Below are 14,092 nucleotides of genomic sequence, written 5' to 3' on the forward strand. Positions count from 1 at the left end.
CAGCACCTCTGGGATTTACGCCCTCGCCAGCCCAAGAGCAAACTGAAAGCAGGGGCTGTTTTGCTCAGTCTGAATCTCCAGCACTAGCACAATGCCTGACATTTAGACAATGCTCTGTGAGTTTACTGAATGAATGAAGCAGTGAATGAGTGAGTGAGTCAGTAAGTGGATGAATCTCTATGTACCTCCTTCCCCAGCGCCTAAGGGTCTGTGGCCTGGAAAGCCTCCCCCACTGCCTGTGTCTCAGCATCTTGGTGTAATTGGCCTATAGTCGGTATTTGATGTGGCTCAGCTGGGAGGGCTGGGTGCACTCGTTTATTTGGCTTGGCTAGCCTGCTGCGGTGCACAATGCTGCCTTAGTCTAGAAAAGCTCATGGGGGCCTGGGGAAGTGGGATGGGAAAGGCTTACCATGGTCTAGAGATTCTGACTGCACTCAGCTGCCCGGGTCACCAGCAACCTGGGCTGGCTTCCTGGCCATCCAGCATGTCTCTGCGGGCCAGGGCACAGAGATGGTCCAGCTGATGCTGGAGGCCACCAGCCCTCGCCTGCAGACAAAAATGACTCTGAGAGTAACTGCTTCAGCCCTGAGCTTAGAATACAGACATGGAAACTGAGGCCTGGAGGCAAGAAGGCCCCTGCCCCAGAACCCACTGACATGTTGGAATCATAGAAGCTGAAAGACACAGGATCTCAAAGGTTACTTGGTCCAATTCTATGAATTCTTTTTCTCAACATTTGTCTTAAAAAATGGGGATGGTGTCTGGAAAACCGCACATCAGGAGAGTATCACCATAACTGCCTTTTGTCTTGTGGTTGTTACATATCAGGCATGAGGCTAAGTGCCCCACTTCTAGAATAGTCTATTTTATAAGTGAGGAAACTGTGGCTCAGAGAAGTTCAGCAACCTGCTGAAGGTCACACAGCTGCTAAGCAGTACAACCAGGACTGAATTCAGATCTAGGTAGACTCATGTGCTTGCACCCCTGACCACTTGGCAATACTGCCTCTTTGTTGCTCAAGGTGAACTTGTGGCTGAATTACATTGCTTGATTTTTGTTGATTTGTATTTTCTAATTTTGCTTCAATGACTATGAAATACTTGTATAATAATCAGCTAAATGAAAACAGCAGTTGTGTATGTGTGTGTGTTTAAGTGTGTTTTAGTGATTTTAAACTAATAACGGGGAATTTCTGCAGTTCTGAGTGTCTGTGGGCATCTCTGTACACCCTCCTCCAGGCCAGATGTATCATCCTTTAAGTAGCAGCCCCACTCCAAAAGTTATTAGAGAGAGGCCCTTCAGTCTTCCCTCCCCACAACTTAACCAACTCTAAAGTCACTGGTGCCTTTTGAAAACACAGCTCCCACTTAATTCTGAACGTTTCCACACCCAGGTGCCGAGGCATTAGGGAGAACCCTGGCCTGGGAACCTGGGATCCTGAGCTCTGGCCCATCACCCTGCTCTGTAGCCCTGAGCAAGCCCTTATCCAGTTCTAGGCCTCAGTTTCTCCATCTGTCAAAGTGCCAAGTGAGCTCTGAGGACCTTCACGCCCTTACAGCCCTGTTGGAGGAGCGTCCTGTCAACCCCAGAGCCAAGGCAGAGACTCAGGCACCCTGAGTTATCCCAGTCTCTCTAACAGTAGGAATTTCAAATAACTTTCTCCGCCAAGCTACCCGCAGAGCAAAGCAGGCCACTTGCTCTGGGTAATAGCCCACTAGGTAATCCCTCCAATGTGTGTTTGTGAACACAGAGTTCCTCAGGGTCCTCCTCTGTGTACATAGAGTATTGAAACGTGAATACCCTCCTACAATACAGCCCTAGACTGCTCACCAGCCTATCGGGTTTGGATGCTGTCTTGAGGGTTGATCTCTAAGGGGGATCTAGCACGAAGTGGCTGTTCCATGTATATATCCCTTCTTGGATGGTTTGCAGTTGATCAGGGAAGATAGGAGGACAATGCTTATCAGAAAGGAGTGGAGATCTAAGGGGATTTTCGGGATGAGGGACAGGCAATGCAGGATGTCTTCCTGTGGTTCCCACAGCACCTCCGTGTAAGCCAGTCCAGCTGGCATGAAGGGGTCTGGGCCAATGGGGATGTCTCCATCTTTAAACAGGCTCCCATTGCAATCATCCTGCTGGTCTAGCCTAGGGCTATGCTACTTATTCTCTGTCTGTCCCTGATGTCCCATCTTTCTGTGGCCATGACTCCCTCTTCCTCATGGTAGTCCTGACCATATAGAAAGGGCAAAGTTCTGTCTTTCCCATCTACCACCAACACCAAGTTGGAGAAATACAGGGAGCAAGCAGAGCCAGGAGTCAGGGGAAGCTTCCTGGGGGAGGGGGTCTCTGAGCAGAGTCTGCCAATCACCACGCAGAAGAAAGAGCTTGTGCAAATGTGTGTCTAGAGAATGGCAGTGTGAGGGATGTGGAGGGCTGGCCAGAGATGGGACTGTAAGTTCTGGACCTTGGAGACCATGGAAGCCGTGCCAGGAAACCTGGGCTTGTTCCGGGGCTGATGGGGAACCACAGAACCAGCACAGAGAGGAGAGCTGGGGACAGATCTGTGTTTTAGAAAAGTAGTTGCTACGGAGAAGGAGAAGAGTGGATGAATTTGAGATAGGAGGGGGATGGGTGGGGTCGTGTGTGTGTGTGTGTGTGTGTGTGTGTGTGTGTGAGAGAGAGAGAGAGAGAGAGAGAGAGAGAGAGAAAGAGAGAAAGAGGGGTCAAGGAGGACTCTAAGTTTCTGGCTGTCTGGCTGGGGGGGATGCAGGAGAATCGAAACAGGTCCTCTGGGGGCAGGATGCCTTCAGGGAGACCAAGGAAAGCCAGGTGGGGTGTCTACTGTGCAGCAGACAAAGGTATTTGGAGCTGAGGGGGAAAATGTATGAAAGTCATTTGTGTCCAGGGGGTGGTTGAGTCCGTGAGCCATGGGTGCGGCGGCCTTGACAGAGCGGGGAGAGGGAAGTGAGCCTGAAGCCAGCGTGTCAGGTTGCCCAGGGGAGGCATTCAGGGAGGGAGTGGCCAGCACAGAGGACCATGTGGGGTTTGGCTACGTGGAGGTCACCTATGAACCTGTCAAAAGTAATTCAATGGAGGGATGAGGCAGAAGCTGGATGGACCAGCTGAGGCCAAGCCCCTGGCATCTCTTTCACGGGCACCTACCACAGCCTCCTGTCTGGTCTCCCTACTCTGTCCTTGCCCCTCGAGTTCACTCACCACACGGTGGCCAAAGCACTCTTAAAAACACACCCAAGTCATGGCGCTCCCAGATTTCTAATGCTCTCTGCCATCCCATCACCGTCCTGACCACGGACCACCAGTCTTTGATGCCTTTTGGCCTCTGCCCCCTCCCCATTCATGTTTCGGGCCCCTGCTCTGAAAAGGGGGCATGTTTCAAGCTTCTCCGACCTTTGAGGTCCCCCACCACAGCTTCAGCACCTCCACATGGGAGACCCCTATGGCCCACACCCTTGCCCTCTTCTCCTGGGTCTGCCCAGTCATCGGATCTCTGGGCAAACTGCCTTCTAAAGGAAGTGTCCCTGAACCCCTCGCCCCGCTCCAAAGTAGGACAGTTCTCCTGTTTCGTATACACTGTACCCCACTGCGAAATACTCCTCACAGCTCCAAATAAGTTTTTAATTGTGCTCTTTATCTGTCTTTCTCTTTAGAATGTGAAGTACTGTGGGGGGCAGAGGCCAGTTCTGCTGTGTCCTCCATAAATTGCGACACCAGCACAGTGCCTGGCATGGAGTAAGTGCCTGGTAAATTTGAATGAATGTGTATTAATGAATGAAAACACATACAAAAGGATGAAAAGAAAGATATGAAGCAAGGGCAGCATATTGAGCAAGAACTTGTACAAGGATGGAGCGTGATCCTTGGAGGGGACAGGGGCCTTCGTCAAGCCATGTCTCTCAGTCTATTTCAAAGGATAATAATGATAATAACTGTTGGCCGCAGTGTGTGGTCAGTCAGTGCTGATAACCAGACATTTGCCAACCTCCACAGTCTTAAAGTGCACCCCTATTGGGTTGGGGGAGGTCCCATCGAGCATCATTTCAGGATGGGTAGTCCCCCAGGGCAGAAAGAGTCCACTCCCGACTCCCACCCCAATCTGACTGCTCTCTTGACCCCAGTCCCTCCTTCCCCCAGTTGAGGACAGCCTGCTGGCAGTGGGGTGCTAGGGCCTCCTGGCTTCGGGCCCCTCCATTCAAAGTTCCTCGCGACCCCTGCCCGCCCTAGTTCCTGGACCCCACTATCCTCAAGAGTGAGACCCCTGTCCCCGGCCTGTCCCAGTGGGATGCTGTAGGGTGGACCCCCCAGCCTCGGAGGCGGGGGCAGGGTCCTAACAGGGTGAGACCACTGAGGGAGTCCTGTGCACCGCACCCACCCAGCCTCCCGCCCTGCCAGCCCTCCCCGCGCCCGCCTGCCCGCCTGCCCGCCGCCTGCCGCCGCCGCCGGACGCTGGAGTTCGGTTTTCTTGACCCGGCGGGGCCGGGGAGGGGCCGCCCGCGGAGCCGCCGCTTTATCGCGCCCTGTCTCCGCGCTGTCTCCCGCCGTCGGCCCCGGGCTGGCCGGCCTCTCCCCCCACCGGCTCCCGCTCTCCCGGCTCCACGCTGGCGGGCCGGTCCCTTTGGGCTCCCCGAGGGCAAAGCTGGGGTGGCGGTGTCCCAGAGCAGAGCAAGGGGCCCCGCCTGCCCCCAGCCCCTTGGGCCTGGGGAGGGTATGGGAGATGGGGCTGCTGATGGGTGGAGGGGCCTCTGAGCGGGCAGGAAGGCCCTAAACGCCCCCTTGGCAGCGGATGTGGGAGGAACTGGCCAACTTGGAGCCGGGAGGGGCTTTTTGGGAGATTGCCCCATCCCCATTTTATAGAAGAGATACTTGGGGCCCAGAGAACACAACTGGCCCAAAGCCACTCCCACGACCCCCATCAGGATCTTCCCCATACCGGGTCTGGAAAGTCATTCTTCTCCCAGTGGCTGGGTGCCAATGGCAAAGAGGCAGGGCCAGCTGAGCCCCTCAGTGTGCCAACCACCAGTGAGGTCTGCGGGGGCCCAGGCCCAGACATAGCAAAAATGGCTGGGTTCTTTCAGCAGTGGGGATGGAGACAGCTGGGTCCCCTCTCCTAGCAGGTCTTTCTGTTCTCAGCACACCCACCCCCTTGCTCCAGTCGCTTCCTCTGCTTAGAATGCCCTCTTCATCTTAGCTTACAGAAATCCTCCTGTCTCTCTAAGGTGCCACCCAAGACCACCTTTGGCCCCTAGGTGATGGGGCGACGGGAACCTTACACATGAAAGCAGAACAAGAAGGCACCTCTCTGCCCCCTCCCTGCTGCAGTTAACCGAAGTAACCCAGGAGGTTGCAGGTAAAGACACTTGGGATGGGGGCAGGTGGTCTAACCTGCTCTCTGGGGCTGTAAGTGAGGTCAGCCCTGCAGGGGACACCTGAAGGAGAGTCTGAGTACAGATTTCATGCAGCCAACAACGGACCCCCTGCCCAATGCCAATGCCATGTGTCAACCAGGGGCATGCAGAGCTGAGAGGCAGTGGTGAAGAATTTGAGCAGGGATGGAGCAGGCATTGTGGAGTCCGGGGGTGGGTTGTGGGGGGGGAGAGAAGCTAGGGAACACCTGGGGTGGTTAAGAGGAAGACAGTAGAGAGGCGGAAGGCAGAGGGCCCAGCACAGGCAAAGACCTGGAGGCCCAGCAGTGGAAAGATGGAGGGGGGCTGGGGGAGGTAGAGATGAAAGGAGCCAGATTGAGGAGGTTCTTACACCCCAAGGCAAGGACAGAAGAACAGGTTTCATATTACATGACTGTTACATTACCACACACAAAAAAGATAAATAATAATAGCAGGTTTATACCCATCTTATAGTCAAGCAAACAGCGGCTCAGGCAAATGACTGGGGCAAGACCACATCAGTAACTGGGAGAACCGGATTTTGAACCCAGACCATCCTGTTGCAAAAGCCTAGGCTGCTGCCTTCCTGCCAGAGCCTCGGGGGATTGGAGTTATGGAGAGGCCTTTGATTCTGTTTGTCCTGCCCTCCTCCCGCCCTATTTTTATGAATGAGAACACCCAGGTCCTAGAGGGGCCAGGCTTAGCCCCGTGGTCCTTCTTCCTAATTTGACACCCCTGATATCCTCCTGATGTTCCCAATCCAGGAGCTGGTTAATAAGGCAGACTTTCATCTCCCTGTCCGACTTCCTGCCCTCCTACTTAGTGAGTCCTAGGCAGGGCCTAGGAATCTGTATTTTTGGCGATCATTTTGGTGGTTCTGGGTCTGCCGTTTGCCCACAGGCATTTGGGGCCCATAAATGTTTCCCTCCAGCCTCTCACTGAGCCCCTTGTCGGCTGGCTTCCTCCCTTCCCCCTCAACTTACCCCCCATTCCCCTCCACTTGTGTGCACCCCAGGCCCTTCCTCTTCGGGTGCCCCTTCTCTCAGAAAAGTGAAAACACATGGTTTCCTAGGCAACTGCATCCCTCCTCCCAGCTTACCCTGAGACCTCCCAGCGTCTCTCAACTGTTCAGAAGAATATTTCAAATACCAGCCTCCCCAGGCAGGGTCTGACAAAGGCTGAGTTCCCCTCAGAGCCTTCTGTCTGAGGGGCAATAGCCCTGCTCCCCTCCAACCTGGAGGCCGGGGGTCTCAGGGGCAAGTTCCAGACCATCGCCTGGGTTACCACCTAGGCCTGCTCAGCTCAGCCAAGAAGCTCATTACTATTTGGCCTTAGAGATCCCTTTAGATGGGGAGGCTAGAAAGGGAAGGGACTCACACAGATCACATGGCAGTAACGTGGTCTGAGTAAAGGAATTAGGATGGATTGAGTACCTGCTACCTGCCAGGCACAGTGCTCAGTGCTCTGGAGACATTAACTTATTATTCCTTCCTCCAACTCTTTGAGGTCAGTTTTATTCCCATTTTATAATTGAGAAAACTGAGGCTCAGAGAGGTGAATTACCTTGCCCTAGGTCACCCAGCAAATGAATGACACAGCCATTTAGAGCCTGTTTCAGGAAGCCTGATCTGTCTTCCCAGTAAGCCCGCGGTCTTAGCACTTGCTATTCTCCAGGCTGGGCAGGGCTCAGGGGAATGATGGGGCTGTGTGGATTCCTTCCTGATTATTATTTTTACATTTCCTTATTAGAAGATTTAGTTGACGTTCTTTGGGGGCTGGGCTCCCTATGAGTTTCTCTTTCCTGCCTTCTCTCAGCCTTGGATCCCCTGATCAATATTTCTCATCCCAAGACATCTTTCACCAGGTGGGAAAGGATAGAGAGGCACATTTGTGCAATTCATGCTTTCTCTCTGGGCCTCAGTTTCCCCACTGGTAATGTGAGGGGAGGTTGGAAATGAGGACTTGGACGTTCCATCCTAGCTCAGATATTCTTGGATTCTCACGTCAAGTATATGCTTGTGACTGTGTGCATGATTGTAGGCAATTAGGTATGTGTGTGTGATTATGTGAGTGGCTGTGTGTGGTTAGGTGTGTGATTGGATGTGGGGGATGGTGAGTATGTGGGTATAACTGCATGTGTGAGAGTAGACGGATTATGTGTGCATGATTGTGTCTGTGGGTGTGTGTGATTGGAGTGTGTGTGTGTGGGATTATATGTGTGTATGGAGAAGGATGATCATGAATGTGTATATGTGTATTCGGGGGTGAGTGGATGTGTGTAATTGTGTGTGTACATGTATGTGGGTTGTGACATGTGGGTCTGGGTGCAATTTGTGTGTCTGTATGTTATTGTGAGAGATTTATGTGTGTATGTGGACGTGTGTGTGTGTGTGTGTGTGTGTGTGTATATGTGTGAGAGATCTGGAATGACTGTGTGTGTGTCATTGTGTGTATTGGAGGGCCGTGAAGCCTCTACTAAGCCTGGTTGATCAGCACACGGGGTGGGTACGACCCCTCCTCCTTGAATGCCCATGGGTGTAGTCAGGCCAGGTAGAGGAGGGGACCCCATAGGCACCCATGATGCCAGCATGGCACCAGAGCATATCCTTCTTGTAATCAGCTCCAGACACAGCAGCGTCACCACCCTCTGACGGGAGGGCGCTGGAAACACATTCTGGCCCCAGCCAGGTTTCTTTGGGGGAAAAAACTAAAGGGGGAGGAAAAAATCCCCGAAAGGCAGATTTTTATTGAAGCATTTCGTGACACGCACACCAACTAATTGATTTCCTTATTAGTAGCAGATTTTTCTCCCAGCCTCTTCTTCTGCCTGAACTTATAAAAACGAAGGGTGGAGAGCCAGCTCGGTACAGACCCAGGGCCAAGTTTCTCCCTGCATCCTCCCTTGGCCAGGGAGGCAGCAAGGGATAGATGTTTGTTTGCTTTTCCAGGTCTAACTACAGGTAGACGGGGCAGAATCACCTGTGGGATAGGGTTTCAAAAGCCTGGGAAAACCCCCTTGCCATCCCTCAATTTCCTATCCCACTTTTTTGGCCTGAAATCCCACCATTAGTGAATCATTCCATTTACTTTGGGCTTTCCTTCAGGTCAAAATGCAAAAGCGTGTGAGCAGGATCTTTGAGCACTCTTAGTTATCTACACGTAGTTCATGCTGTGGGACTCTGGGAACCTCAGTTTTCTCATCTGTACAATGGGAGACTCCTATGATTGATGTTACAAGGTGCTTGTGGAGATAAAGATCGGATTTGTGACTCCCAAAGCTCTTGTAAATGTAAGTTGTTCCCATGATGATGACAGTGTAGCACATACGTCAGTGGCACAATTCAAGGCCTGGGAGTTCACAAAGGGGGCATGGGTCTTGCATTTAGCAGAGGGGGAGGGGATTGGGCAGCAGCCAAGTTCAGGTGAGGTCTCTCAGGAGACCTCTAACCAGAAAGCCAAAGCTACCTCTCTGTCTGGGCCTGTGACAGGTGGTTGCTCAAGCTTCATCTAAGGGTTAGTAAAAAGAGAAAGACGGACACTTTGCCCAAATGGTTCCAACTGATGCTTTAGGCAGCCACTGGTAACCCCATTTGTCAGAGGAGGAAACTGAGGCACAAGGTGGTTTACAGAGACCAAAGAACACATAACTATGAGGGGGCGGCAGGGATGTAAACCCAGCCCTGATGGGTTCTGGACATATATAATGCCTTTTATTCATTTAACATAAAAGTGCAGCCCTTTTCATTGAGGTAAAGATGGGAAAGACAGCCTGAACTCCTCTCCCCAGGATATCTCAAGGGACAGACAGATAAGGGAATAGGTGTTGGGGGTCATGATGTGACAAGTGCCACGATAGGGGTAAGCACGGCCACTGGAAAGGACACCTAATACTGACTGGTGTAGTCAGGACTTCCTGGAAGGGGTGTCACTTTGAGTAGGCAGAGGGGATTGAACCTGCAGGGCTGACCTTCAGCTGGCTTGTGTGGGCATGGCCATACCAGTCGTTAAAATATTGATGCACTTATATATGTGTTGCAAATACATATGGTCCCCTTCCCTCCAGTGCTCAGGCTGCCTGGCCCATCCCCCAGGCCCTAGACGTCCCCAGATCCAGAAACCTTAATGGCACATCCAGGACCCTGATAGAATGGTGGGTGACATTGTGACTCTAAAGGCTCAGAGGGGGGCCCAAGGCCAGGCTGGTGTCCCTTGTTCTGATCTTGTTACCACCCTCTGGCATGGGGGCCGGGGGCGGGGAGGCAGTGGCTAGAAGCTGGAGGCCAGGCTGAGCAGACAGGCCTGCCGCTGGACACGTCCACTTGCATTCCACGTGGACTTCCTGGGAATGACCAGGGGCCTCTAAGCAGTTCCTGTTCCCAGCGGCTCACAGTCGCCAGGCCCAGGGAGACAAAACGTCCCTGAATGTGGTGGGGCAAGGAACAATATGGGGTGGGCGGAGGAGGGCCACAGGAAGCATGGCAGGGACAGCCGGGGAGCTGGCCGCAGGGCTGGGGGTGACTCAGGGACTTGTGACTTGATAAGGTAAGATGACTCCAAAGGAAATCAGCTGGAGTCCAGGGGGTGCCTAAATGGCCGACAGAACAAGATTTCTGGCACCTGTTCAGACATTAGTTTTTGAGTCCTCACATGTCTCCACACAGCAAAGGACCTTGAATACCATCCAACCAGACATGTTACAGTCATTGACCCTGTCAGGTAGGTATTAGGATCCCAGCTTCACAGAAGAAGAAAGTGAGGCTCAGAGAGGTAAGATGACATTGCCCAGGTCACACAGGAGTGGCAGTGGAGCCAGGATGTGGACCAGACAACTGACTCCAGAGCTTGCGTGCCAAGCCAGGCTTCCTGGCAGCACTGCCCCCACTGCCCCCGCTGTCCCCAGGAGCCAGGCACGCCTGTACTGGAGCCCGGGGCCTCTTCCTGGGTCTTCACCTCCACAAAGCTACTACCCTCATCACACCCCCAACAAATAGGGCCACTTTGCCCTTAGAACTTAGAGCTTAAGAAAATGTTAGAAACTGGGGAAAAGAACATATCTTGGCTCTCAAATGCAACAAAACACTGCAAATAAAATGAATAAGCACACTAAAAACCATAATCACTATAGGATCTATTGATTTACTATAATCCTATAGGATCTATTGATTTACTATAATCACTATAGGATCTATTGATTTACTGTGCCTTATATGGAGTGGGGTGGGATTTCCAAAAGAAGAGTGCCTGGGGTTGAGAAAAGGCTTCAAAGGGCCCCTCAACCACTGGTCCTCCAGCCCTTGTGTGTGTGTGTGTGTGTGTGTGTGTGTGTGTGTGTGTGTGTGTAACACCCAAGAGCGTGCTGTGCCTCGGGGGAGGGGGATGCTGTCAGCTCTTATCCTCAGAGCAGTAGTCATTTCACCTTTCTCAGCCTCTGCTTCCCATCCCCACCCCGCCCCAGTTTCTTTATTAGTAAAATAGGACTGCGATAACTAGCTCATACTGGGGTGATGGGAGGGCTAAACACGATAAAGTGTGCAAGAGAGCCTGGCCACATACTTGGGGCTCTGCTATTGTTCTTGCCTCCTCAGGCTGCCCTGCCCAATTTCAGGAAGTCTTTTTTGGCTGGAAACATCTTAGGATGAAAGAATGTTGGAGGAGAAGGCATTCGAGATAAGGCAGAGCCAGCCTCTCACGTGGGAGGGTGACTTCAGGAACTCAGAAGGCTCTGTGTCTCCAGCTCAGATTCCCGCCCTTGCTCTGTGCTTAAACTCCGCCCTTCCAGCTTCACCCTCCAGCCTCAGGCTTTGATTAGGTTACAATGCACAGCCCTCCTCCCCCTCCCCATCAGGGTGCTAGAAGCAGAGTCCAGGTCAGACGTATCTCTGTGTTTCTTTCTTTCATGTTTTAAAAACAGCTCTGTTGAGATGTGGTTCACATGCAAGAAATTGCATGTACTTACAGTGTACAACGTGATAAGTTTTGACATATGTTTACAGTCATGAAACCATCACCATAATCAAGAAAATGAACATGTCCATCACTGCCAAATGTTTCCTCCTGCCACTTTGTAATCCTTCCCTCTCTCCCTCTCTCCCCACCCCCTACCTCAGTCCCCAGGCAACCACTGATCTGCTTCAAGTCACTTACATTAGTTTGCATTTTCAAGAATTGTATATAAATGGAGTCAGACAGTATGTATTCTTGGGTGTAAGGCTTCTTCCACTCAGCACAAGTATTTTGAGACTCATCTATATTGTGTGTATATCAGCCGTTCATTCCTTTTTACTGTTGAGTGTTCCATTCCCACAATTTGTTAATCCATCTGCTGATGGGCATTTGGGATGTTTCCACGTTTTTACTCTTATAAATAAAACTTCTGTGAACATTTGTGTTCAAGTCTTTGTATGAACATAAGCTTTCATACTCTTGGGTAAATACCCAAGGAATGGAAGGCTAAGTCATATAGTAGATGTATGTTCAACTTTTTAAAGAAACTGCTAAACTATTTTCCACTGAGGTTGTACTATTTTCATTCCAACCAGCAGTGTAAAGAGAATCCCAGTTGTTCCACATCCTTGCCAACACTTGGTATGATTGGTCTTTTTTGTTTTAGACTTTCTAATAGGTGTGTCGCGATAATCTCATTGTGGTTTTAATTTACATTTCCCTAGTGACTAAGGATATTGAGCATCTTTTCACTTGCTTATTTGCTATCTGCATATCTTCTTTGGTAAAGTGTCTGTTCAGATCATTTGCCCATTTTTAAATTGGGTTGTTTATGTTCTCATTATTGAGTTTTGAGAGTTCTATATATGTTTTGGGTATAAGTCCTTTATCAAATATCTGATTTGCAAGTGTTTTCTCCCAGGCTGTGGCTTATCTTTTCATTCTCTTACTAGTGCCTTTCAAAGAGCAGAAGTTCTCACATTGATGAAGTTCAACTTATCATTTTTTCTTGTATCAATTGTGTTTTTAATGAGTATCTAAGAAATCTTTGCCTAATCTAAGGTCACAAAGATTTTCTCCTATGTTTTCTTCTAAAGTTTTATAGTATTAAGTTTTACATTTAGGTCTATGATCCATTTTGAGTTAGTTTTTATATATGGTGCAAGGTATGGATTAAAGTTCTGTTTTTATTTATTTATTTATTTATTCTTTCTGTTTTTATTTTTGCATATAGATATCCATTTATTCCGGTACCGTTTGTTGAAAAGACTCTTGTTTCCCCATTGAATTACCTTGGAACATTTGTCAAAAGATCAATTGATCGTTTACATGAGGTCTATTTCTGGATTCTATTCTGCTTCATTGATCTCTATCTTGAGGGCAATGCTACAGTGTATTGATTACTGTGCAATAAGTCTTGAGGGAAGGCAGTGTAAATCCTCCAACTTTGTTTTCTTTTTCAAAATTGTATTGGCTATTTTAGGTCCTTTGCATTTCCGTATGAATTTTAGAATCAGCTTGTCAATTTCAACAAAAAAATGCCTGCTAGAGTTTTGATTGGGATTGCAGAGAATATATGTCAATCTGGATAGAATTGACATCTTAGAAATGTTGAATCTTCTGATACTTGAAGATGGTATAGCTCTCCATTCGTTTATATATGCTTTAATTTCCTCTTAGCAATGTTTTGTATTTTTCACTCTACAGATCTTGCACAGCTTTTGTCAGATTTATCTGTATTTCATATTTCTAAACGCTGTTTTATGTTTAATTTTAAAAAAATTTAATTGAAGTTTAATTGATCTATAATGTTGTGCCAGTCTCTGCCCTACAACAAAGTGACTCAGTTATACACATACAGACGTTCTTTTTTTAATATTCTTTTCCGTTATGGTTTATCACAGGATACTGAATATAGTTCCCTGTGCTATACAGTAGGACCTTGTTGTTTATCCATCCTATGTATATAATAGTTTACATCTGCTAATCCCAAACTCCCAGTTCTTCCCACCCCACTCCCCTCCCCCTTGGCAACCACAAGTCTGTTCTCTATGTCTGTGAGTCTGTTTCTGTTTTGTAGATAGGTTCATTTGTGCCATATTTTAGATTCCACATATAAGTGATGTCATACGGTATTTGTCTTTCTCTTTCTGACTTACTTCACTTAGTATGATAGCTTCTAGTTGCATCCATGTTGCTGCAAATGCCATTATGTTGTTCTTTTTTATGGCTGAGTAGTATTCCATTGTATATATGTACCACATCTTCTTTATCCATTCATCAGTTGATGGACGTTTAGGTTGTTTCCATATCTTGGCTATTGTGAATAGTGCTGCTATGAACATTGGGGTGCACGTATCTTTTTGAATTATAGTTTTGTCCAGGTGTGTGCCCAGGAGTGGGATTGCTGGATCATATGGTAATTCTATTTTTAGTTTTCTGAGGAACCTCCATACTGTTTTCCACGGTGGCTGCACCAACTTACATTCCCACCAACAATGTAGGAGGGTTCCCTTTTCTCCACACCCTCTCCAGCATTTGTTATTTGTAGACATTTTAATGATGGCCATTCTGACTGGCGTGAGGTGATACCTCATTGTAGTTTTGATTTGTATTTCTCTAATAATTAGTGATGTTGAGCCTCTTTTCATGTGCCTACTGGCCATCTGTATGTCTTCTTTGGAGAAATGTCTATTTCAGTCTTCTGACCGTTTTTCGATTTTTTTTTTTTTTTTTTTTTTTTTTTT

The sequence above is a fragment of the Monodon monoceros genome, unplaced genomic scaffold, assembly GCF_005190385.1.
Source record: "Monodon monoceros isolate NGI ecotype Baffin Bay Population unplaced genomic scaffold, NGI_Narwhal_1 Super_Scaffold_21, whole genome shotgun sequence".
Taxonomy (NCBI): domain Eukaryota; kingdom Metazoa; phylum Chordata; class Mammalia; order Artiodactyla; family Monodontidae; genus Monodon; species Monodon monoceros.